General features: G+C 49.3%; 1 protein-coding gene across 1 annotated transcript in view; it reads left to right on the top strand.

Moving 5' to 3' along the window:
• Window positions 1-23,604, top strand: part of LOC144754231 (butyrophilin subfamily 2 member A1-like) — a 471,426-nt gene that overhangs the window by 282,464 nt on the left and 165,358 nt on the right. The gene's annotated exons all lie outside the window — the stretch shown is intronic.

Genomic DNA, 23,604 nt, shown 5'->3' with positions numbered 1-23,604 from the left:
CCCCTACAATCTGAACCAGTGGAAGGCATGAGTTATGCATGATGCACAGTGCCTGGACGTGAGGCGACTGTGACATGGTGATGTTTCCAGAGCTTTAAGTGGGATGAAAAAACTAGGGGGTCTCTCCAAAAGGGTGTTAGATGTAATTAAGGGCGTGGCTTAAAACACATAAGCAAAAAATGTGTGCTTAGTATAATGTGCCGCTCGACTGGTATTTTTGTTTGCATCCAGATATATAATACAACAAGAAACGTTACACCTAGAACAAGTGAAGTTACACCTACAACTAGACAGAACTCTTGGCTTTGTCAATGGTTGTTGTTTGCATAAAATAAAGAACCAGCAACCATGGCTTCCATGAATATAGTATTGAAAATGGGTAAGTTCTAAAACAATGAGCCTCTGAGAGACCGATAATCCTTTCCTTTGAACTTCTTTTACCCCTTCCTTCGATGAACTGGATTCTCACCTAGCAGCAGCATGGGCATTTTTGCACTTCCACCAGTTGACAGAATGCCCTTCCCTATACCGAGGAGGGAGGACGCCACCACATACTGTGTCAGCCAAGACTGACCCATTGTCATACTGTATGTGCAATCAGCCGGCATACAGAATGCCAAAGGGCAGGGTGGGGCTGCTCTTTTGCTCCAAGGAGGAGTGCAAGGCGGCCCCATCAGGGAGCTGAGGCCTTTCGCGGGGGAACAGCTATGTTCCCATGAAAGGCCCAAAATTACAGACAAAAGGCATCCGTAAAAGGGATCCTCAAGGACAACGGACGTGGGGTCCAATTTACGGACTGTCCGTGAAATTTACGGATGGTTGGTCACCCTATCTAAGGGGTTAGAGAGGGGAGGCAATGAGTCTGATGGTGCAAGCCACCTATCATGACGTCACTTCCTGTTGTGACGTCAGCGTCCCCCCACTTCTTTTTTTAGGACTTGTGCCCTGCCTAGGATAGACATGCTGGACAACAGGCATGAGGCAAGAGCTACAAGGTCTTTAGGACTACCGGGAGTGGGTGGAGTCAGCCTTCCGGGTGCGTTCCTCGCTCTTCTCGGATAGAAGGCCTGGGGGTTGAAGGACGTCTGGGCCAGAGAGCCCTGCAAGAGGAGATTCTGGTGAGTGGTGGCAATCCTGGGTGCCGCAATGTGATGGGCAACCGGTGCATACATGCCAACATTTTAGGACAGGGACGTGGGAGATTTACAATAAAAAATCGAGAGAATGAAAATTCCCCGTTGACTCCTATTGTAGAAAATGCAATTTCTGGTGGGAGACACATTAAATAAAGCCATTTTTGGCTTGAAAAATCGGTAGTCTCCCTCCTGAATCGGGACTATTGGCATGTATGCCGGTGGTCCACATAAAACCACTGTCTCAAAGCCCCCCTGCTTGCATAGAGGACTAAAGGTGATGACCCATCTGCGGTACATCCGCCCAGCAACAAGCAGCCTGCGTGACTTTGGGACGATCCTCCCATTTGTGGGCTGGACTTCTGAGACTTGCCCTGATGCGGGGGCATAAGAAGAGAGGCGTGCATCAAACGGGGGAGAGAATGAGACACAGAGGGAGTCCACCCTGCCTTATGGCCCCTAAGGTGCACCCAGGTCAGATTATACTGTAGCAAGGGAGGCCTCTTTGAACAGCTAAAGAAGTCCTCTCCCCGAGGGTTGCCCCTGACCTGGAGAGCTATTGGACAGCTGGTGTCCCCCTTACAGAAACTGTGAAACAGTGAAGGTATCGGATCCTACAACTGCCCAACCCGGATCTCAACAATAGGGAAAACAGAACAGGGTGGTTGGACAGGATTATTCACACAACAGTTCCTTAGTCACACAGTCAATCTGTACCATGTGACCCCTGGATTAGTATTCCAAACGAATTTATTTTTCTTTTTTATACATTTGTCAACAAATTTTGGAAAACAGACACAAACAGAACCACTGTCAGATCAAAAGGTTCATATATACAGTATTTACAAATGTACACATTTACAAACTTGCAACAATGAATTAAACAAAAATGATTTGACACACCAAAGAAAACAATAACATATACAATAGTCCAAATGAATTGCAATTATATACAGTGCAAAAAATAGTCCATAAACAGAAAACGGGCACCAGTCCTAGGAATTGAAGAACCAGGTGACAGGCGGGATTGAGATTGAAAACAAGCCTGCCTGTCTACAAAAGCCTGTGGTAAATGTTTTTCAGGGTTACGAAGCTAGGGTACAGAGTGGAAGTATGATTTACATCCTAGCGGCACCCTTAGTTGTAGCCACAGGGTGGTATTGTCCCCGTCCTGAAGAGAACCTCGAACATTGAGGTTCGAAACGCGTCGACAATACCACCCTGTGGCTACAACTAAGGGTGCCGCTAGGATGTAAATCATACTTCCACTCTGTACCCTAGCTTCGTAACCCTGAAAAACATTTACCACAGGCTTTTGTAGACAGGCAGGCTTGTTTTCAATCTCAATCCCGCCTGTCACCTGGTTCTTCAATTCCTAGGACTGGTGCCCGTTTTCTGTTTATGGACTATTTTTTGCACTGTATATAATTGCAATTCATTTGGACTATTGTATATGTTATTGTTTTCTTTGGTGTGTCAAATCATTTTTGTTTAATTCATTGTTGCAAGTTTGTAAATGTGTACATTTGTAGGTACTGTATATATGAACCTTTTGATCTGACAGTGGTTCTGTTTGTGTCTGTTTTCCAAAATTTGTTGACAAATGTATAAAAAAGAAAAATAAATTCGTTTGGAATACTAATCCAGGGGTCACATGGTACAGATTGACTGTGTGACTAAGGAACTGTTGTGTGAATAATCCTGTCCAACCACCCTGTTCTGTTTTCCCCTTACAGAAAAGCAGCATTCCTATAATGACTTGTGGGGTGAGGCGGGTACTAGAATGCCAGGTGTTGTGTTGGATACAGGCCCTTCAGGCTGAACGTTTGGCTGAATTGATCGCCTCCTGCACTGGAAGGACTCTAGGGGGACTCAGATATCCACCTATCTACTGCAGTGGACCAGTCTGAACTTGGTCCTTGTTAAGCGGCCCTACCACACTGCCCGTGCCACCCTTCGGATTAGTGGGTGACGATATGCTAGCCTGAGAGGTGTGGCGGGTCCAGAAGCTGATGCAGGGGTGAATTCAACTAGTGTGAAAATTCTGGGACACTTTGACCCCTTCTTTGATCACTTAGTGGGGGCCCCTCTGTTTGGACTGCATGGGACCCCCTGGTGAATAGCCCTGGAGATAAGTTTAGGATAAAGGAGGGTCGATAAGAACTGGGGGCCAGTGGTCGGGCCAGCAGAGTAGATGTGTTCTATTCCCTCTCCTATTTTCTTCTGACCCTCAAAATCCATAGGGAAAGACTAGAGAGAGGATAAGGACAACTAAAGTAACAGAAAAAGTCTCCACCCGTATTCAATCAAAAAGGCGCTATAAAGTTTCCCAACAAAGCTCGCCTAAAAACAAAGATAAACAGTGTTCATAAGTTCCAAATAGTCAAAATGTATTTAGAAATCAATTCATTAATTTTCAACAAAATGTAATCACAATATAACAAAAAAGTAAACATCCCCACAAGTCATTCATTCAACCATTCAAACCAACAGTCTTATCAAACAATCATTCTCATTCGTCCTGATCCTCAAGGATCCTGCCATACCAACAAAAATTAAACATGATTTGAAAAAACGAGGGAACCACAGTAACTTCGTCCATGAGACGCAGACGCCTGTAGACGCCTGACCATCTACCTGCAGACCGGAGACGAGGAGCCATGGGACCTTGATGAACATTTAGGGGCAGTTTACCATAACTGGCGCATCCCCGGGGATGCGCCAGTTATTGTGCGCCGCATTTACAATGCGGTGCACCAAGGGGGCAAAAACGGCACAGATGCGTGACGCATCTGTGCCGTAAAGGCGGCGCATTGCTGGAGTTGCGTGGAAACGCGACGCAGCTCCAGCAATGCTCTGGGGGGCCCTATCTTGTTAATGCTGCATCAATCCTTACGCCTGCTTCAAGCAGGCGCAGGGGTTTGTCGCAGCATTGGCCTAAAAGTGACTGAGTGAAATCTTGTAGATTTCACTCAGCCACTTTTAGGAGGCGTTCCTGCGCAGGAACGCCCCCCCCTGCGCCGGAACGCCTCCTTATGGGGCAGGGCTTTACAACGTGACGCATCTCCCAGATGCGTCATGTTGTAAATACCCCGCACCATGGTGCATCTTTTGCGCCGCCGCTGCGTCCCAAAAGTGACGCAACAGCGGCGTAAGAGAGGCGCAAGGGGCTTGTAAATCTGCCCCCCAAAGTCTCTCCAGTATTCCTGCGCCGTCCATATTTTCGTTTTTCGTGTGTCAACACATTTCCCTGAAGCTGCGGCCCGTTATTCGTTCCTCTTAGTTATGTCTCAACACCTTTGAACTAACACCGAGGAGGATACTGATCTCGTTTACCTGTTCAGGCTTCATTTTCCTGCTACTTGTAGAATTTTCCTCACTTGTTTATATTTTGAAGACACTGCTTCTGCCATGCATTCCTTCAATATGCAGAGCCTCAGTCCGACAGAGCGATACTTCTGATTTCAGCTAACCGCGCCCTGATCAGTAATTGTGCCTTTATATATTTGTCTTAAGGTACACCCACAATAGTCTCTATGGTGACACCCGCCCTGAGAAAGGTGAGACCTGTAATAGGTCATACATCGAAACGCGCGTCGGCACTGTTAAAAAGAAACTCTTGGTGGACCACATATATACAAATACAAATTGTGTTGTTTTTTCTATATTTCCTTTATTTATGTTAGTTTGCTGGATTTTATAATATCAACTGAAAGAATCCTTAAGACATCCTGATAAATCGATCTTTAAGATATTTTGACAAATTGACATATATGCAGGATATTTATTGCTAGTTTTGATTTTTCCTTATTACTGTGGTTCCCTTGTTTTTTCAAATCATGTTTAATTTTTGTTGGTATGACAGAATCCTTGAGGATCAGGATAAATGAGAATGATTGTTTGATAAGACTGTTGGTTTAAATGGTTGAATGAATGACTTGTGGGGATGTTTACTTTTTTTGTTATACTTTTATTACATATTGATGAAAATTAATGAATTGATTTCTAAATACATTTTTACTATCTGGAACTTATGAACACTGTTTATCTTTGTTTTAGGCCAGCTTTGGGGAGATCTAATTGTTGGCGACTTTATAGCGCCTTTTTGATTGAATACGGATGGAGACTTTTTCAGTAATTTAGTTGTCCTATTCCCCTGCGTCTCCGCATTCATCTAACATCAGGGGCCCCCTTGTTATAGTAGGTAGAGGATAAATAAATAAATAAATAAATAAGGCACATGTCCTGCTTGGGCCAGCAGGTGGAAGGGAGCTCCCGCCCTGTGTGGTGCCTGGACGCTGGGTGCCACAGGCTGAACTGTACAGCTGCACCGTAGACTGAAACTTAGTTCAGTTCAAATAACTTTATTCGATTCGCAAGAATCTTAAAAGTGTTCCATACACACATAAAACAATTCGATACAACTAAAAACCTTCTATACAACAATTGGGGTGAATACATACAATAATTCGCGATTAAAAACAAATTTCGATAATATACAAGATTTCATCAATATGATTCTCCAGTCACCAAGGCCGGACTGGCCGTAGCGGGCACCGGGCAATCCCCCGGTGCGTCGCACGGGTGGGGGGCCGGTTCGGGGCACATGGGGGCCGTTTTTGTTACAGGGCTGTTTTTGCAGCATAGCTGCAAAATTGGCCCTGTAACAAAATCGGCCGAAAACCGGCCCTGGCAAAGAGCTCGGCGTCACCTCCAACACCCTAGGGGAGGGGAGGGGGGCGGCCGAGCACTTTGCCAGGGCCGATTTTGGTTCCCAGTACGGCCCTGCCTGTCACAGTTCATACCGTTTCCTAATTAACAACGCAGTTCTGATGAAGTAAAGCACGGCATGACAAATTGCAGTAGTAGACAAAGATTGTAAATAATTAAAACCTTCTTGAAACAGGGGCAAATTTCTTTTAAAAGAGGCTTAAGAAAGCGTGCCCTAATATCTTTATAAAGTGTGCAAAACAGCATAAAGTGCATTGTACTCTATGGGCTAAATTATTGCATGGACAGGAAGTCAGTCTCTCACACCTACTTGCCTGTTTGGGAAAAGCCACAAGAAAGTGCAATGTGCCAAGACGAAACCTAGTTAAAAGGAAACACAACTGTGTATGAATAGTAAAAGACAAGTAAAATTGTTGATGAGATAGCGGCACATGAGTAAACGTATCATCATCCTGATTGGTCGTTCTTATTTCATTATAATATGCATTTTTTATGATGAATTTCATATTAGATTGTATACCGTCAGGATTATCATAGTAGTGTCCCAATCTGATCCTATAAAAGTGTTCTTCACATAACAAAGCCAGGGGATAGACAGGGCCTTTTCCAAAATTCATACAATCTCTAATAATCGCTCTGGAGAATGATAACTCCTCCGATATTCACACCTTTCCCCATAAGATCAACGGGGCAATATTAAGTCTATCTGGAACTCACTTACTAACTATTGTTATGGCTTAAACTGAAGGTAATGGTGAACCGTTCCAGCTACTTCTGCACTGAAGCAGCAGCCACATGGGACTGGGTGGAACAGCATTACTAAAAGTCGTCTGTACTCACTACACCGGCAACACGAGTGCAGCTGTCTGGCGCGGTTGTATGTTCTTACTTCGCATTCCGTTGCAACGCATGCCTTTACCACGCATGCGTTACAACGGAATGGTATTTCTACGCACTAGCTTTTCATCGAATTATTGCGTGGTGACGTCATACGTCGTTAAAAAAAAAGGAAGTTTTTTCTGTTTTCTCTTAAACCACGCTGTTTGCCTGCATATCCCGACGTGACTTCTGGTGAGTTTTTTTTTGGGGGGGAGACCCCTCCAAACCCCCCTTTTTTACTTTTAACCTTTACCACATATGCCTTTACTACATACCTCGTAGTAAAGGTAGGCGTGGTAAAGGTTATCGTGGTAACCACGCATGCGTTGTACTGCATGCGTGGTTAAGGTATCCGTGGAAACGGCCGCGTTGTAGTGGCCGTTTCCCGTCTGGCGCACATCACAAATGGAGGCACCGAAGCTGAGGGAGCAGGGGCAAGGTCGTTGCTGAAGCCCTTGCCCCAGGTGTGTGAAGAGCAGATACAGGCCCTGTTGAAGGGCACCAACCTGTGAGTGGAGAGACGCTCCCCTTCTGAGCAGGCCCTGGAAGAGACGCCACCTGAGGCGGGTTCCAGCCCGTCCAAGAGGAGCACTGCCTCTATGGTCCTACCAGCTGTTACACTACAGAGAGCAGAGGACATTGCCTGACTCCAACTGCAGAGTAGCATCGCAGGCTCGCATGGAGTGGTCGCTCTTTCCTTTCTGAGCTGTGACAGCCTTCCCCTCCCCCCTCGGACTCCGACCGTACCCATTTTTTTTTCGTAAACACATTTTATTGATTTGCTATAAAACAGTGAAAGACAACCAGCAGGTTATTGCGGAAGGCACGACGTCCATCTCAAGATTCAACACAATGGAATAGAAAAGTGCGAAAATAATCCTTCAGGTTCAATTTCCAGTCCACCTGTTATGGAAATATGGTAATGCACAAAAGCCAAACCCCGCCCACTGCTCGGGATCCTGTATTGCTTATTATGACTCCGACTATACCCATGTGGCTGTGCCCCCTTCCTCTGAGTACAAAGCAGTCATGCTGTGACCAAGGGATGTGCACGGTAGGGCCGGCCTGGTTGACTTTTCAACATCAATGCAAAGATTGACTTCGAAAGGGTCGTACCCCTCCTTTCACCACACATGTATTACCCAGATGTGCACTAGCTCTGCACGAGCTGACTGTGGTGCATTGTCCCCACCCCCCACTCTCCAAGTCAGCTGTTGTGTGCAATGGCATACAGACTGGAGGACCGCGCAAGTGGGATTATATGTTGCTTGTTTGGGCAGTTAGATGTTGCTCTTCTGCCCTGGTAATTGGAGTTAGGAGTTCTGTTCTTAGTTTGACTTGAGCCATGCAGCATGTTTGACACCTGCCCCAAACACCGCCTGCCCCCTGTTTTCGTGCCCCCCTGTGAGTGCATCTCTGACCCCTTTGCCCCTCCCCACCTTTGATAAGACCTAGTATGACTATATTGCGTTCTGTCACCTGGAGTGTCAGCGAATGAGAACAGCAGCAGTGCAACAATACATCAAGAGGCGAGATGGCCAGATTGCATTAATTCAAGAAACCCACATACCTATAGGAGAAGATATGAATGCTTACAGAAATGGTGGCGGGCTCAGTGTTTTTGCACCACATACTCAGGAACTGCTCATGTGGCCCTTATATGGGGGAGACCATCATTGGCCTTTTAGGGAACAGTAACAGAAATAGACTCAGAAGGGTGTTATGTCTTTGTAGCATGTTACGAGTGCTGAATACTCAGGGACCGATTCACAAAGGTAAAGTTAGACCAAAAGTCCAGTTTCAGATCTGAAGTCTAAGTTTAGACTTAAAGTCTAACTTTACATTTTAAATTCTAACTTTTTTTTTTTTAAAACAGATTTTATTGATTGCATGGTAGACATACATCGAGTAATTCTCTGACAGCCAGAGATAATCACCAGGAGCAAATCATCAATCGCAAATCACATGCAGTTTCTGAGATAAAGAGACAAATGAAGTAGAACAATACAACATGCTAAAGGTAACCCCCACCCCCCTCCCAACTACCCCCCAGCCCCCCTCCCCCCTGCGCGCGCCTCTGCCTGCTCCGCCTGTATTTCATGCAGTAAGTATTGCACCTGACAAACGTGCCACAGTGTCCGTGTGTAGTCCTGGCTGTGGGGCTGTCATGGGGACCGGAGGGCACTGTCCTCGGGTGGTGGTTCCAAATCCAGGCCCCGATAGTCTGCCCACCTCTTCCATATCTTATAGTGTTTATGAGGACAGCCCCTGGCCACATACACCGGCTGTTCCAGGCCCATACAAAAGTCCATCCCATTCTTCCATGCAACGAGCGATGGGGCCCGGGGTGACTTCCAGGATCGTGCAATGTCCCTTTTGGCCAGGGTTAGCCCCAGCAGTAGTAGGTGGCGCTTATTATCGGTTGCCCCCAACACCGGCCAGTACATGCAGGAGGGCCAGCCTAGGGTCTTTCTGAAGCACCCAGGCCAGAACCTCATTCATACATCTGAACACCCCATCCCAGAACCTCCCCAGGACCCTGCAGTCCCACACTGTATGCAGCAGCGTGCCCTCCTCCGTCCCACACCTAAGGCAATTTGGGGAAACTATCAGGCCCGCCCTCCACAAGTGCTGCCTAGTGTAGTAAGTACGATGGAGGTACCTAAATTGGTTAGTCGCAGGCGCGTGGATATAGCTGCTCCCCTGGGTCCCTCCAGTGCCTCCACCCAGTCCTCCTCATCGAGCTCCCCAACATCCCCCTCCCAGGTGGCCTTAAGGTGTAGTAGGTCTGTGGAGCAATGTCGCACTAGGGTTTGGTAGATGCGGGATATCTTCTTATCAGGCAATTCCCCCATGAAGACCTTCGCCTCGATGGGACTGAAATCCGGCAGGTCCTCCACCCCTGCAAGATACGGAGTAAGGGCGTGTCTGAATTGGAGATATTTGTAGAATTGGGTGCGTGGCATGTCAAATTCCACCCGTAAAGTGTCAAAGGATTTAAGTACACACCCGGACATAACATCCCCCAGAGTAGATATGCCAATCGCATCCCAACCCCGGAAGCCCACTAGGGCAGCGAGCTGTGGCAATCTACCATCACGCCACAATGGGGTCTCCAGAGTTAGTACATTCCACCACCCCATCCTGCGCAGGGCCTGTCGCCATATTTGGAAGACCAATTGTGTGTTGGACGGCAGGGACCTCCGGAGGGGAGCCGAATATAGCAAGGTGTGCAATGAAGCAGTGCCCATCAAAGCCCATTCTACTGCATACGTGGGATCACGCCTGTCGGCATACCACCACTCGTTCAGGACCAGGAGGTGGGACGCCTGATAGTATGAGAGGACGTCCGATGTGGCCAGCCCCCCTGTGTAGGTGGAACGAAAGCAAGTACGCAAGGCAACCCGTACTGCGCCCCCCTCCCATAGGAAGCCACTCAACGCCGTGTTAAGGCGCCTAAACCAGCCTTGTGGGTCCAGCACCGGATGATTTTGCAGTTGATAAAGTATTGGCGGGAGCGCCACCATCTTAAAGATGGCAGATCTGCCATGAATGGAGAGTGGCATCCTGGCCCACGCCTTGAGGTCCCCTCGGACGCGCTCCCACACTGGGGCCATATTGTGTTCACGGGCCACAGCCGCGTCCTCCGTGAGGAACACCCCCAGGTACTTCACGCCATCCGTTGCCACCTGGATCCCCTTCGCCCACTCTCCAACTGGCTGCGGACCCCCTAGGATCCAGAGGGTAGACTTCCCAGGGTTCATGTAGAGGCCCGACGTTTCGCCAAATATTTGGAGAATTCGCAGGATGCGAGGCCCCGACCGCTCCAAATCAGTAAGGAAGAACAGTACGTCGTCTGCGTATAGGGCTATTCTATCAGCCACATCGGCCGACCACTGAAATCCCTTTAGCTGAGCGTCGATCCGCACCCACGCCGCGAGGGGTTCCATTGCTAGTGCAAATAAATATGGGGAGAGGGGGCAACCCTGTCTCATCCCCCATTGGATGCGAAAGGAGCGGGATATCCCTCCGCCCACTCGCACCGCTGCTGGGAGGTCTGTGTACAATAGCTTTATATAAGCCAGGAAGCGTGGGCCAAGATTCAACCGCCCCAACAGAGCAAATAAATATGTCCAGCTCAGGGAGTCAAACGCCCTATCCATTTCCGCCAACAGCAATGTGGCCCGATCGCCCAGTCCCCGCCAGGCCGAGATCGCAACCTGAGCCCGTCTGATATTATGACGAGTGGCGCGTTGTGAGCATAAATCCAGCCTGGTCTGGATGGACCAGGTCCGTGATATGGGGCTTGAGTCTATTCGCGAGGGCCTTTGAAAGTATCTTGGCCTCGATATTAAGCAATGAGATTGGACGGTAGGACTCATGTCTCTCCGGACGCCTCCCTGGCTTCAGAAATATGACTACCTCCGCATGTCTCCAGTCTGGGGGCAGTTTACTACATTCGCGCACCTCCTCAATGACAGGTCGAAAGTGGGGAGTCAGCTGCGTCGCATAGTGTCGAAAGAATTCACTCGGGAACCCATTTGGGCCCGGCGCCTTGCCGGGTTCAATTCACCCAAGGCCGTGGCTAACTCGTCATCTGTCAATGGGCGGTCCAGCACATCTCGAACCTCGTCAGTGATGGCCCTCGGAGGGAGGTCAGCTATAAACTGCTGCACCATCGCCGCATCTAAGCACTCCCTGGGTGCATACAGAGTCTCATAGTACGAGGCAAAACTGCCGGCTATCACGTCCGGCTCCAGGAGCGGCTCCCCATCTGGGGTCACTATGCGGGGCAGTGGTTGGGCGTGCATGATGCCCTGACATAAGCGGTGAAGCATCTTGCAGGACTTGTCGCCCCACTGATAGATGCGGCTACGTGTAGCCAGCCAGGCTTGTCGGGCTTCATCGAGCAACACCGACGCATACTGCTGTTGCGCCGATACCAGTTGACGCCTCGCCTGTCTACCGTCATCTCCATGCCTTCCAATTCCGCCTCGCGCCGCACAAGGTCCGCGCGCCTCTCCCTACGCGCCGCCGCACACCACGAAATATGAATCCCCGCAGCGTGGGCTTCATCGCCTCCCACAGCGTCGCTGGAGATTCCACTGTGCCCGCGTTTGTAGACAGAAAATGCGCGAGTTCACAAGTCATATGTGCGCGGTATGGAGCCTGGGCCAAGTGCCAAGGTGACATACGCCACCAAAATGGCTGCCTAGTGCGGCCATTGTCGATAACGACATAAACCGGCGAATGATCGGACAGTGCACGCGGTAGTATCTCAGCTGACATGACCCTATTGGTCATCATTCTGGGAACAAAGATATAATCTAAGCGCGAGAATGAGTCCCGCGCTGAGGAAAAGTATGTGAAGTCCCTACGCGCCCCATGTTTGTGTCTCCATGTATCAATCCAATCCAGCCCCGCAACCATCGCCTTCAATCTGGTGGCCTGCCTCGCATCTCCCACTACCGATCCCACACCGGAAGTGCTCCGCCATCTGTCGCATGAGGTCTCCATGACATCATTCCAGTCCCCTCCCACAACAGACAGGGCGGAGGGCATGTCCACCCACATAGACATCAGCCTCTCTACCAGGGCCCACTGTAATGGGGGTGTGCATACACACTGCCCAGGACCACCAGCTCGCCCCCAATCTCTCCCTGTACAAATACATATCGGCCCTGCGCATCCAACCATGTGCGTCTGTGAGTAAAGGGGACCCTACGGTGTATAAGAATGGCCACTCCTCGTGACCCCCTCGTAAAACCAGAAAGATAGGCCTGTGTGAAGCCATTCTGCTGAAGGCAAGGCGCTTTGGTACCCATCAGATGAGTTTCTTGCAGCAATAATATATCGGTTCCCCTTTTCTTTGCCCAGGCAAACACAGCTCCCCTCTTTACCTTGTCAAGCAATCCCCGCACATTCCAACTCATGAGACGCGTCCCGCTAGGGCCTATCCGTGCCCCCCCCTATCAGACGACATTTGTACAAAAGAATGCAATTTTTACACACCCCACTGTAGGCAGCAGCGGCAGTTCCCACCACAAGTCGGTAGCAGCATATCACGTGCAGTCCCTCCCCCCTTACCCAAACCAACCCCAACAACTCCCCCTCCCCCTCCCCCCCCACCCCGCACCTCCCAAACGTGGAAGCACCTGTCGTGGCCGGAGTATGGTCCCGGCCCCAACTGGGAGCCAACGACCACCCCCTCCAATGGATCCCCATACAGCAGCCCATTTGAAACTAGGCTGTTGTCCCCTCCCTACCCCTGGACAAACGTGGCCACCAGCCAGAGCCACAGCGCCCTGGTCATAGTTATTGAACATGTAGCAATGCAAATGTCAGTTCCCTCTGAGTTCAGGGCACATCCTCTTGGACCTCCTGCGAGCCTTTATCTCGATGAGATTTTGATCTCGAGTGCGAGCTGCGGCTCGAGCGTGATCTGCCACGGCGCTGTTGCTGTCTCTCAGGGCCCCTACTGGGTGGGCCCCCGGTTGAAGAGTCAGACTCCCCACCTTTCGCCGTGTTGACACGCACCTTCACGGTTTCATCTGTCCACCGAAAGACGTCCTCCGGAGTGTCGAAGAAGAAGGTGCGGGATTGGAAGATGACCCGCAGCCTCGCCGGATAGATTAGAGCATATGGTAGTTTGAGGTCCCGAAGGCGAGCCTTGGTGAACGATTGTCGCTGCTGCTGGACCAGCTTCGTGTAATCCGGGAAAATAAGGATATTAGAGTTCTCATACAGGAGATGGCCCTTCAATCTCGCCTGTTTCAGGACAGCGTCCCTGTCTGCATAATTCAAAAGCTTGGCGATCATGGGGCGAGGGCGCTCTCCCACCGGAGGCGTCTGCGTCAGTGCCCGGTGGGCCCTTTCCACCATGAAGCAGCGCGAGAGAGTGTCGGCTGGCATCCAGCTCTCCAGCCATTGTGTCAGGAAAAGCTCTGCATTGCCCTTCTCGCAATCTTCTGGAGAACCCAGGAAGCGAAGGTTGCTGTGCCTCGCACGCCCCTCCGCATCCTCAGCCCGCAACACCAGACCCTTCTGTATCCTCTCCAGGGCCACGACCTTCTTTTTCAGAGTGGTCACGTCATCCTCCACCGCAGATATGCGCGTTTCCACGCCCGTAATGCGTTCCACTGCGTTCCTCAAATCCTGTCGAAGGAGCATTACATCCGAGCCCACAGCTCCGATCTTGGCGTCCAGGGCATCTCTGGACTGTGTGATCGCCGCCAACAGCGCCGCATTGTCTGGTATCGGAGTTTGTGCCCCCTTCGAGCCAGCAGCTTGAGTAAATTTGTCTATCGGGCCCTGTTTGCCCTCACTGTCACCTCCACCCCTCGTCATGTTGACTTCGATGAGCGGGGTCGTCCCCCGGCCCCAGCCCGATGAGGCTCAGCGCCAGCAGCGTCCTGAAAACGGTTTCTAAGCGCCGATCCCCTGTCCAATATGAGGACGACCAACTCCGCTCCACAGTCCACTATCAGCGATGGCACACATACGCCGGCTCCCGAGGACGCCGGGCAGGGTCCGTCGGCCACGTAATCTCTTCAGCCGAGGGGGGAGTTTTAGATGAATGGGTTGTCGCCGTGTGGTCAGTTCCTGGGGCCCGACTCGACCCCCGATGAGCTGTAGCGCCCTGCAGCCGCCCGTACCTCTCACCACAGGGCCAATCCCGACTCGCTGCCACCACTCCCGCGTCTCATCGCGGTCCCCCTCCTCTTGGTTTTAGGCCTCCGGGGCAGAGAAGGGCCCGTCTCCTCCCCAGGTGGTGCAAGCCCGAGGCCCGATCTGACCCCCGACAAACGGCCCGCGACCCTGCCCGTCCCACTGCAGGGCGCCGCACTGACCTTGACTGGACTCGGGGCAGCCACTGGACTCGGCTCCCCTCCGGATGGTGCCAACCCCTCACCAAGCAAGATGGTGGTCGCTCTCCTCAGCTGTCCTTGTCTCCGGCGCCTTCCAGGCTCACCTCACCTCCGCGGCCCCGGCGGCACCACTCTGCAGGGGTATCAGCCCCAGGGGTCCAGGCCCCTTCGATGTTCAGCTGGACTGGCGTCTCCCCAACACTCGGCGCCGCCTATTGGATCCCCCTCAAAATCGAGGTCCCGGCTTCGCAGGCCGCTCCGGGCCGCCCCTCTCGCGGCCTCTCTCCGGAGCGTCTTTCAGCCTCAGGAGCTGTCTCGGGGGGTCCCCGGCGCCACCGTTTGAAGCCTCCGGGACCGGGCACCCAACAGCAGTTCAGGGAACTATGGAATATGACCAGGGCCAGGATATTAGATAAGGATATTCGGCGGCTGGTCGGAGCTCCGGCTCTACACGACCGCCATGTTCGCTGGCCAAGCCACGCCCCCTTAAATTCTAACTTTACACCTGAAGTCGAACTTTACACCTGAAATCTAAGTGTAGACCTAAAGTTTAGCTTAGACCAAAAGTGTAACTTTACTGCTTTTCAGTATTCACAAAGGTAAGTTACTACAAGTAACTTTACTACTGGTACTTTTACTAGTAGTAGCTTAACTTTACTGTTAGTAGGTTTACTAGTAGTAAACTCAATAGTATTAACTTTCCTTTGAGAATACCGAAAAGTAGTAAAGGTAGACTTTTGGTCTAAGTTAGACTTTAGGTCTAAACTAAGATTTCAGGTGTGAAGTTAGACTTCAGGTGTAAAGCTAGGCTCAAGGTCTATACTTAAACTTCAGGTCTAAAGTTAGACTTTCATCCAACTTTACCTTTGTGAATTGGGCCCTTAGGGAGGACTGTATCAGATCATTACCCCCTTCGGTTACAACTAATGTGGTGCCAACCTGGTGAATTCAGCCTGCTGCATTGGAGGATGTAGGATTCTGGGACTCAACAAATACTGCACTGTCAAAATATTTAAAAGTCAACTGTTGCACCGCTACCACCATACTGACCGATTGGGAAGCCATGAAGTTAGTGATGCAAGGCCACATCATACACACAGAGATAAGCCTGTGAGCGGCCCTTCATCATGATCTGGTTTGGATAAAGGCTTCGCTGGGAGCTCTTGAGACTGCAGTGTGGGACCCAGCTGAGAAGCCAGCCCTGACTGCAGTGAGAGAACAACATGCCCACCTTATCGAATGGATGAGGTGCTTGGACTACTGAACATATTAAGTTAAGATGCATGCAGAGTGCGACAAACCAGGCTGACTATTGACCAACTATTGGCACGGTCATTAAAGACTGCTGTGTTGTCCACCCTCATAACTGAAATATGAGTGGCCCAACATGACTCACCACTAACCAAATTGACATACACACAGCGTTCACCACACAGTACTGATCTCTCTATGATCCTCCCCTGGATGATAGTAGGGTCGGATCCACGAATTCCTCAGCATGATTACACTACCTGTCATTAAACTGATAGGGAGAGATGAACTTAACACTCCCATTATGGAGCAGGACATGCAGTGCACAATCCAGATAGCTGCTACAAGTAAGACCTCCAGGTTGGAAGGGTTACCCATAGAGTTTTACAAGGCGTATGAAGCGCTGCTGTTCCAAAAACTGTTAGAATAAAATAACTTCCCGGCATCTCCTGCATCGAGGGATGCCACCTGCCGCCCATCCCTCTAGGAGGTGTCTCCCCTCCTGCTGCTGCATGTTGGTGTGCGCTAGTGAGCACCTCAAACTCCCTCCCTCCCACCACCTAAATACATTTCCCAGTGTCCCTGGAGACAGGACAGCTGGTTTCCTGATTTTTGTGCCTCCAGGCACCTAATATAGCTACCATTCACCTCGTACATCCTGGAATGTGTGCAGGTGGTGGCCAGGGTAAAGCCTGGGCTAAAGATGGGCCCATCAAAACCCATCTTTCGCCTGACCCCAGCTTAAGGTACTGTTCCCGCCACCCCCATCACCTGCATTGCTGCTTCCCCGCACTGTCCGTGGGCTACCAGCTGTCCCTTTGCTGCCTGATGTCCCTGACCCCGCATTGCCTGTCCCAGGTCCTTGTCAAGCTACCTACACCACTAGGACTACCCACCAGGATCACTAATGAAGGCCGCTTCATGACCACGCAGGGGACGCGTGCAGTGAGTGTGCCACCAATACATTGATGGCTGGACAACGCCCAGCACCAGGATCCCTGGCCCTCCTGCCATCCAACAGTACACCACCAAGGTCTCCTCCTCCCCACTATCCACCAAAGAACCCTTAACCTGCCGACACTGCCACTGCTCCTGCGACACAACCTACAAAATATATTGCACCACTCCTGCCCACAAGACCAAGAACACCCCACAACTGAACCACTGTATCTTGTTCAAAGCCCGCTCTATCTACAAACATGCCACAGAAATCTGAGACTCCATCACCACCCTCGCCACGGATGTTGCCTTCATCACTGAAACGTGGCTCAATACCGCCTTGTACCGCAACATCGCAACAAGACAATACACCAAGACTGTGCCAACAAACAAGGTGGAGACATCACCATCATCTTTGAGAAAACCATCAGAGGCACCATCACCAATGACAAACTCACGCCTCTCATGGAACACCTCAACTTCCTACTATAAACCTACGCAAAAAACTCGATAGGTGGCACCCTCTCCTACAGACCCCGGGGAATCCAAGCAATATTCTGTGACTCCATCCCCAACCTCATCGCACACCAAGCAATCGACTCTCATCACTATGTCCTACTCAGTGACATCAACTTTCACATCGACGACCCCCAATGATGCCAACTTCATCCATCTCCTAGAGAGCCTGAACAACATAGGCCTTACCCAACTGGTCATTAAGCTCACGCACAAAGCCAGGCACACACACAACCCCATTTTCACCTCCAGTAACAAAATCAAATTCAGCCACGCAGAACTCACCTGGACTGACCACACCATCATACACTTCACCATCACCATCACCAATGCCCAGCACACCATCACCAGACATCGGCTCCCCCCAGCGCAGCTGGAGCAAGGTTACTGAAACTCAGTGGTCAGAGGTCATCAGCACCTCTCAACCCGAGGCCTCAACAGACCACAACCAGTCTGTCCAGAACTTGCCATCTGGATCACCAACAGCGCCGACAGAGATGCCCCACTGAAACCTACAAAATCCAACAAAACCTCCATACATGCCTGCTGGTACAACCCAGAACCCAAAATGATGGTGCGCTACTAAAACCCCCCACCAACAGAGCAGCCCACAAAACAGCCCTTAGCAAATATCACCGGGAAATCAAGGAAGCCAAGAAAGAAGCCATCACCACCCACATCAACTCTGAGGCCAACCACACAAAGGAAATCTCCAAAATAGTAATAGAATTCTCCAACCCAACAGCCACAGAGAACACCATCGACCCCTCCCAAGAACTGTGCGCACCCTCTCAAAATACTTCCCCAGCATGATCACCAATATCTACAACAATTTCAACCATTACCACCTGGTCTCCGCTCACTGCCCTGACCACCTCAGCCATTATGTTTTCCATCCACTCCAGGATGTCCACCACCACTACAACCTTGCAACAAACCCAATCAGCAAGCAACTCACCAGCATCCTCAACATATCCATCTCCGACAGATGGAAACAGGCAGACTTCAGACCCCTCCTAAAGAAAGCCTCAGCTGACCCCAGCAATCTAAAAAATTATTGGCAAACTTCCTGCTGCCCTAACCAGGCAAAGTTCTCAAGAATGTCATCAACCAGCAGCTCATCAAATCCCTGGAACAAAACCACCTCATATTCAGGATTCTGTGTCAACCACAGCCCAGAGAACACACTGATTGTTGCCAAAGGTGAGATCAGAACACTCCTCGACCACGGAGAAACTGTGGCCCTTATCCACCTCGACCTCTCTGAGGCGTTCAACACCCTTTCCCACAACACCCTCATGAACAGACTCTACAGCACAGACATAGAGTAAGACAACGTCAAGTCAATCGCATCCTTCCTTACAGGATGTACACAGAGCATCCGATTGCATCTCTTTGCCTCGGCCCCCAAAGGCATCATATGCAATTTACCACAAAGATCTTCCCTCAGCCCCACCCTGTTCAACATTTATATGACCCCCTTCCAAACGTCGTCAGACACCATGGACTCAACATAACCTCCTACACAGACGACACTCAACTGATCCTCTTGCTCACCAAAGAACCTTCCAATGCCAAAACCAACTTCTGCAATGCCATGACCAACGTAGCCAAATGGATGAGAGACAACTGCCTCCAACTCAACTGTGTTAAAACTGAAGTACAGATTTTTGGGAAGAAAATCTCTGCATGGGACCACAACTGATGCCCTGCAGAACTCGGACCTACGCTGACACCGGTTGACCATGCACGCAACCTCTGCATCATTCTCGACAGCCAACTGAATATCAAAAAACACTTCAAGGCAGTTGCCTCCTCCTGCTTCCGCACACTTTGCTTGCTCTACAGAATCTGAAGATGGATCCCAGCCAACACCAGAAAGACATGTCATTCAGGACCTTGCCGCCAGCCGTCTCAACTACAGAAACGCCCTCTATGCAGGCATCTCCACCCTGCTCCTCAGAAGACTCCAGAACATACAGAACACTGCAGCCGGACTCATCCTGGACTTGTTCAAATGAACCCACATCATCCCCCACCTGAGAGACCTCTACTGGCTCCCCATCCAGAAGAGATGTTAGTTCAAGATTCACTCCCTCACCTACAAATCCTTCTATGACCTAGGACCTGCCTACATGAGCCATCAACTGACCTTCCACCAACCCTCTTCATAACTGCACACTTCTTCACTCACTCTAGCCTACACCCCTGGCATCCGTCACAGCAGTAGCAGTGGTGTGCTCTTTCTCCTACATCACTGCAAAGACCTGGAATGACCTTCCGCTCTAGCTCTGTACAGCCCCTGTCCGGCATACTTGAGAAAGAGACTCAAGACATGGCTCTTGGACAGAGACACAGCACCCAGATACCCATAGGGGTGACAGTGTCGCACTTTACAAATGGTGATTGATTAACTGATTGAATGTAGATGAAGAACAGCACTGTTCAAGATGCAGCTCTGGTGGAAAGGGGAGGCCTTAGGGCTCCAAGTTTCAAACACTATTACTTGGCAGCATAATTGCAGCAGCCCACTCGCTGGACGGTGGGAAGATGCATGATGAATTGGGGCTAGTCTCTAGATACCATGTGCAGCGGATGGTGGGGGAAGCTTCCCTCCCACAGAGAATGATCCCCGAAGGGCCAGAGATCTGTTGCCGGTGGCCAACAGAAGCTTTCGGATGAGTCGCATCTCATGCCGAATATACCTCAATATGCACCTAGGATCTTCTTAGATTATATCTGTTGATTGCTGCTTGGTGGGGGGTGGTGGTGACATGGAAGGCGACTGGGGTGCGAACCTTGGGAGACCTGTTCCAAGATGGCCTATGGCCAGCTGATGGCTGAGCTTGGACGACTGTGGCAAATCACTGCTACAGAACCCAATCAGCACCCACTCATAGACACAATGTACACTCTGGGTGGAGGCGGTCACCTGATATCATGGCTGACCTGAGCCCTTTCGCATTTATCACAGGATCCCCTAATAACACTTAGCAGGGCCTGGGAGAGGGACATAGTCCAGGAATTGACACAGAAAGAATGGGACAAGATCCTCCTACACACGAGGAAGGTCTCCTGGAAATCCAGATTCCAGTGCATTCAACATAAAATCCTTCACAGGGCATACCTCACTCTGGCCAGACTCCACTCCACAAGATCTTTCCCGGATACTCATTAACATGCCCACAGTGCATGGAGCCCGGGGTAGCGTTGCTACACAAGGAATTAGCAATTCATTGTCTAATTGTCCCATAGGTCCTAGTTCTTACTCCAAGTTTCGCCTTGGGATTTTGTATGATGTACAAACTCTCAATGAGCATCTAAATGTTCAGTTCATAATAATATGTGTAGAAGATTTTATGTAATGCTTGTATATGTACTTATATTAAAGAATAATTAAAACTGTAAACGTTAAACTCTACCAAATGTGTGCTTTAAAATATAAAATCTTGATAATTAAAGCAAAAAAAGAGCCTTCTTGGAATTGACGCCTTAGTTTTGAATTTTGTAATAAAACCCTTTGACTGTTCTGCTGATCTAGAAGTCAGTTATTGAGTGAGCGCTTTTACCTAATTTAATGTATTTTCTGATTTTTCATGGTTTGGGAGGTGCCTTGCCTCGGGAACACATTGCTTTATGAACCTGAGGTTTAGCACTGTTTCTGCTTCATCTAGTTGTTGCCCTTATGATTGAATTTCATTTTGTTGCGTCATAATTATGGGTCCCAGCGCTCGCCCACACCACCTCACATTTTTTAAATTTACTTTACTGCTGTACCTAACCCCATATCTTTCTACATCATCTTTATCTCTACCTCCTTCTCTTGCTACTTCACATCTCTTGCATAACTGTTCTCTTTATGTTTGTGTCTATCTCTCATATCCTTTCCATCTCATTACTCTTACTCAGCAGGGTCATAGGTGACTGTCTAGTCAGAAAAGTGTACACACAGAAAGAGAAGAAGAAGAACAAGGTCAGTGAAGAGAAATAATGGGAAAACTGTTATGTCCATGGAATAGGGTAAATCCTGAAAGCAGTGTTTTGATTTTTACAGTTTCATTCCAGGAGTGAAGGGGGGTGTATTTGTTGTTACAAATATTCAGTAACTAAAACTTCATTTTCAAGCGCTGTGTGAATGTGTCCAGTTTTAGCATTATGCATGAGCTCACTAAACATTTAACAAGTCACCCTTAGGATATTTATTCCTACAGTAGGAGTAATAAGCTGGTTAGATACTGGAAGAAGAAAGCAAATTGGTCACCAGGCAAAGAAAGGAAGGACAGGGTGCTCAGGGAATATAAAGGGCAATGTAAAAATACAGCACAAATATTAGTTGGTGCTCCAAGGGGAGAGTGGTTGGCTACCAACTCGACCACAGTTGATCCCCACAACCGAAGGAATACAATAATACAATGATTCACCCCTGATGACTCCAGATGATAGCGAGCCATAAGCCCTGAAGAAGTCATATGTGTGCTACGACACACGACGAAACACGTGTTGGCTGTAATATTTCAATTGTACCACAACATCAAGCTGTGTCTTGGAAACCTTATACTGCTGAGTACCTGACACTGGGTACCCGAATAAAGAGCTTGGAACTAAGAAATCATATAAGACTTTTTGCATTTCTGTTGAACCGAACATTACTCATCTGGAGTGCTCAGGGGTGAATTATTGTATTACTGGCTAGATACTGAATTCCACATAAAATGTTGTTGTTGCAAGTAATATATTTGAGACCAAACTCAGAACACAAAGCTCTATTAATGCCAGTTCAAGACTTCTTTTGCTACTGTTTGACTGGCAGACACCAGGCAGGTCGATTTTTTTGCTGTGTTGTATGTCCCAGTTTCGAAAGTTTTAACAAATCATATTCATTTAATATATTAAATTCAAAGTTGTTCAAAACAGGGGGTACCAAAATATTAATTGCCCAGAACCCACAAATCCTTAAGATGTAGCTATTTATGCTGTACAAAACGTGGACGACAGAATGGGCTCTCCCTTCATAGACAAGGGTTGAGACCTGTTGCCGGTGCATGGCCAGCTGGATGCCTAGACTCACCTCTGCACATGTAGGAAGATAGTTATGTACAGCAGCAACATCACTGGAAATAAAACCGTATACAGGCGTTCACGCAGTGCACAGCAGCAAGCAGAGCAGCTGCACTCATTACATGAACAGGAGATAGCTGAAAAGTGGCGCTTCAACTAAGATATGACGCTCTTCGGCTCTCTTCTAGCGCTAGCACACTTGTGGCTGCCCAGCGCCAATGCAGGCACCATTGCACTATGGTATAAGGGTTCCTGTGTTACGGGATGGATTTACTCTGTGCAGGAAGAAATCTCTTCCTGCACAACAACAATCCACAGGGGCTTTTTCCTCTTTCTATGCGTGATGCAGAATGCATCACGCATAGAAAGTGGAAGTAACAAGGAGAAATAAACATGTTTCTCCTCGGTATGCCTCTCTGTGACAGGCATATCGATGTCACTCAATTCAAGATCTACACACCTTAGTAAATCTGGGATTGCATAACATCCATGCTCCACACATGAAATGCCTTAGATTAAGAAATGTAACTCAACACAATTAAAGCTGCTGCATTATTTATGATTCACTCCTTCACAAAGCCATGCAAGGCCATACAAATCCGGCCTTGACTGGCTTTGTAAATCGTAAATAAACCTTGGCATTGCGTTGCCTTATGCGATACAACGGTGATGCAAAGGCTTAGTACATCTGGGCCTTAATGTCTGGTTATATTGTGTGCACCCCTTCCCCAGCTCGAATTTTGTGGTGAACGACCGCACCTGCAGAAGGCGGGCGCAGAAGCCCATTTATATAGAAAAGGTCTACTTATAGTGTGGGTTGCCACTTGAGTATCACCATGGCAATGTTCACCACCACCGGTGGTGGAAAATGGTGCCTCCTTCCTGCTTGTGCAGTAGTGCTCTGCTACCTGTTGTATAATGATACCCTCTTTTCTAAAGAAATTGGAACTTAGATGCAGAATAGCTCAACTGATACATTTGATTTGGCTTTTGAAGGTTCAAGACATAAAGGGGCCCATAAGCATGTCAGGCGGATCGCCACCGCCCACATGGCGGTGGCGATCCCCCCGACATTTGTGCCCGCCCGTATGCCAATTCCCCCCACCATATTACCATGGCGTGGGGGACCCTGGCGTACGGAAAGACCGTCCGCCGATTTTCCGCCGGTAGGCGATCCGCCCGATTGCCTACCGGGCGGAAAAGCTGTTAATATGGTGGCGTTGTCTGGT

This window comes from Lissotriton helveticus, chromosome 5_1 (genome assembly GCF_964261635.1).
Source record: "Lissotriton helveticus chromosome 5_1, aLisHel1.1, whole genome shotgun sequence".
Classification (NCBI taxonomy): Eukaryota; Metazoa; Chordata; class Amphibia; order Caudata; family Salamandridae; genus Lissotriton; species Lissotriton helveticus.
The sequence above is the reverse complement of the archived record's forward strand: the minus strand, read 5'-3'. Positions and strand labels throughout refer to the sequence as shown.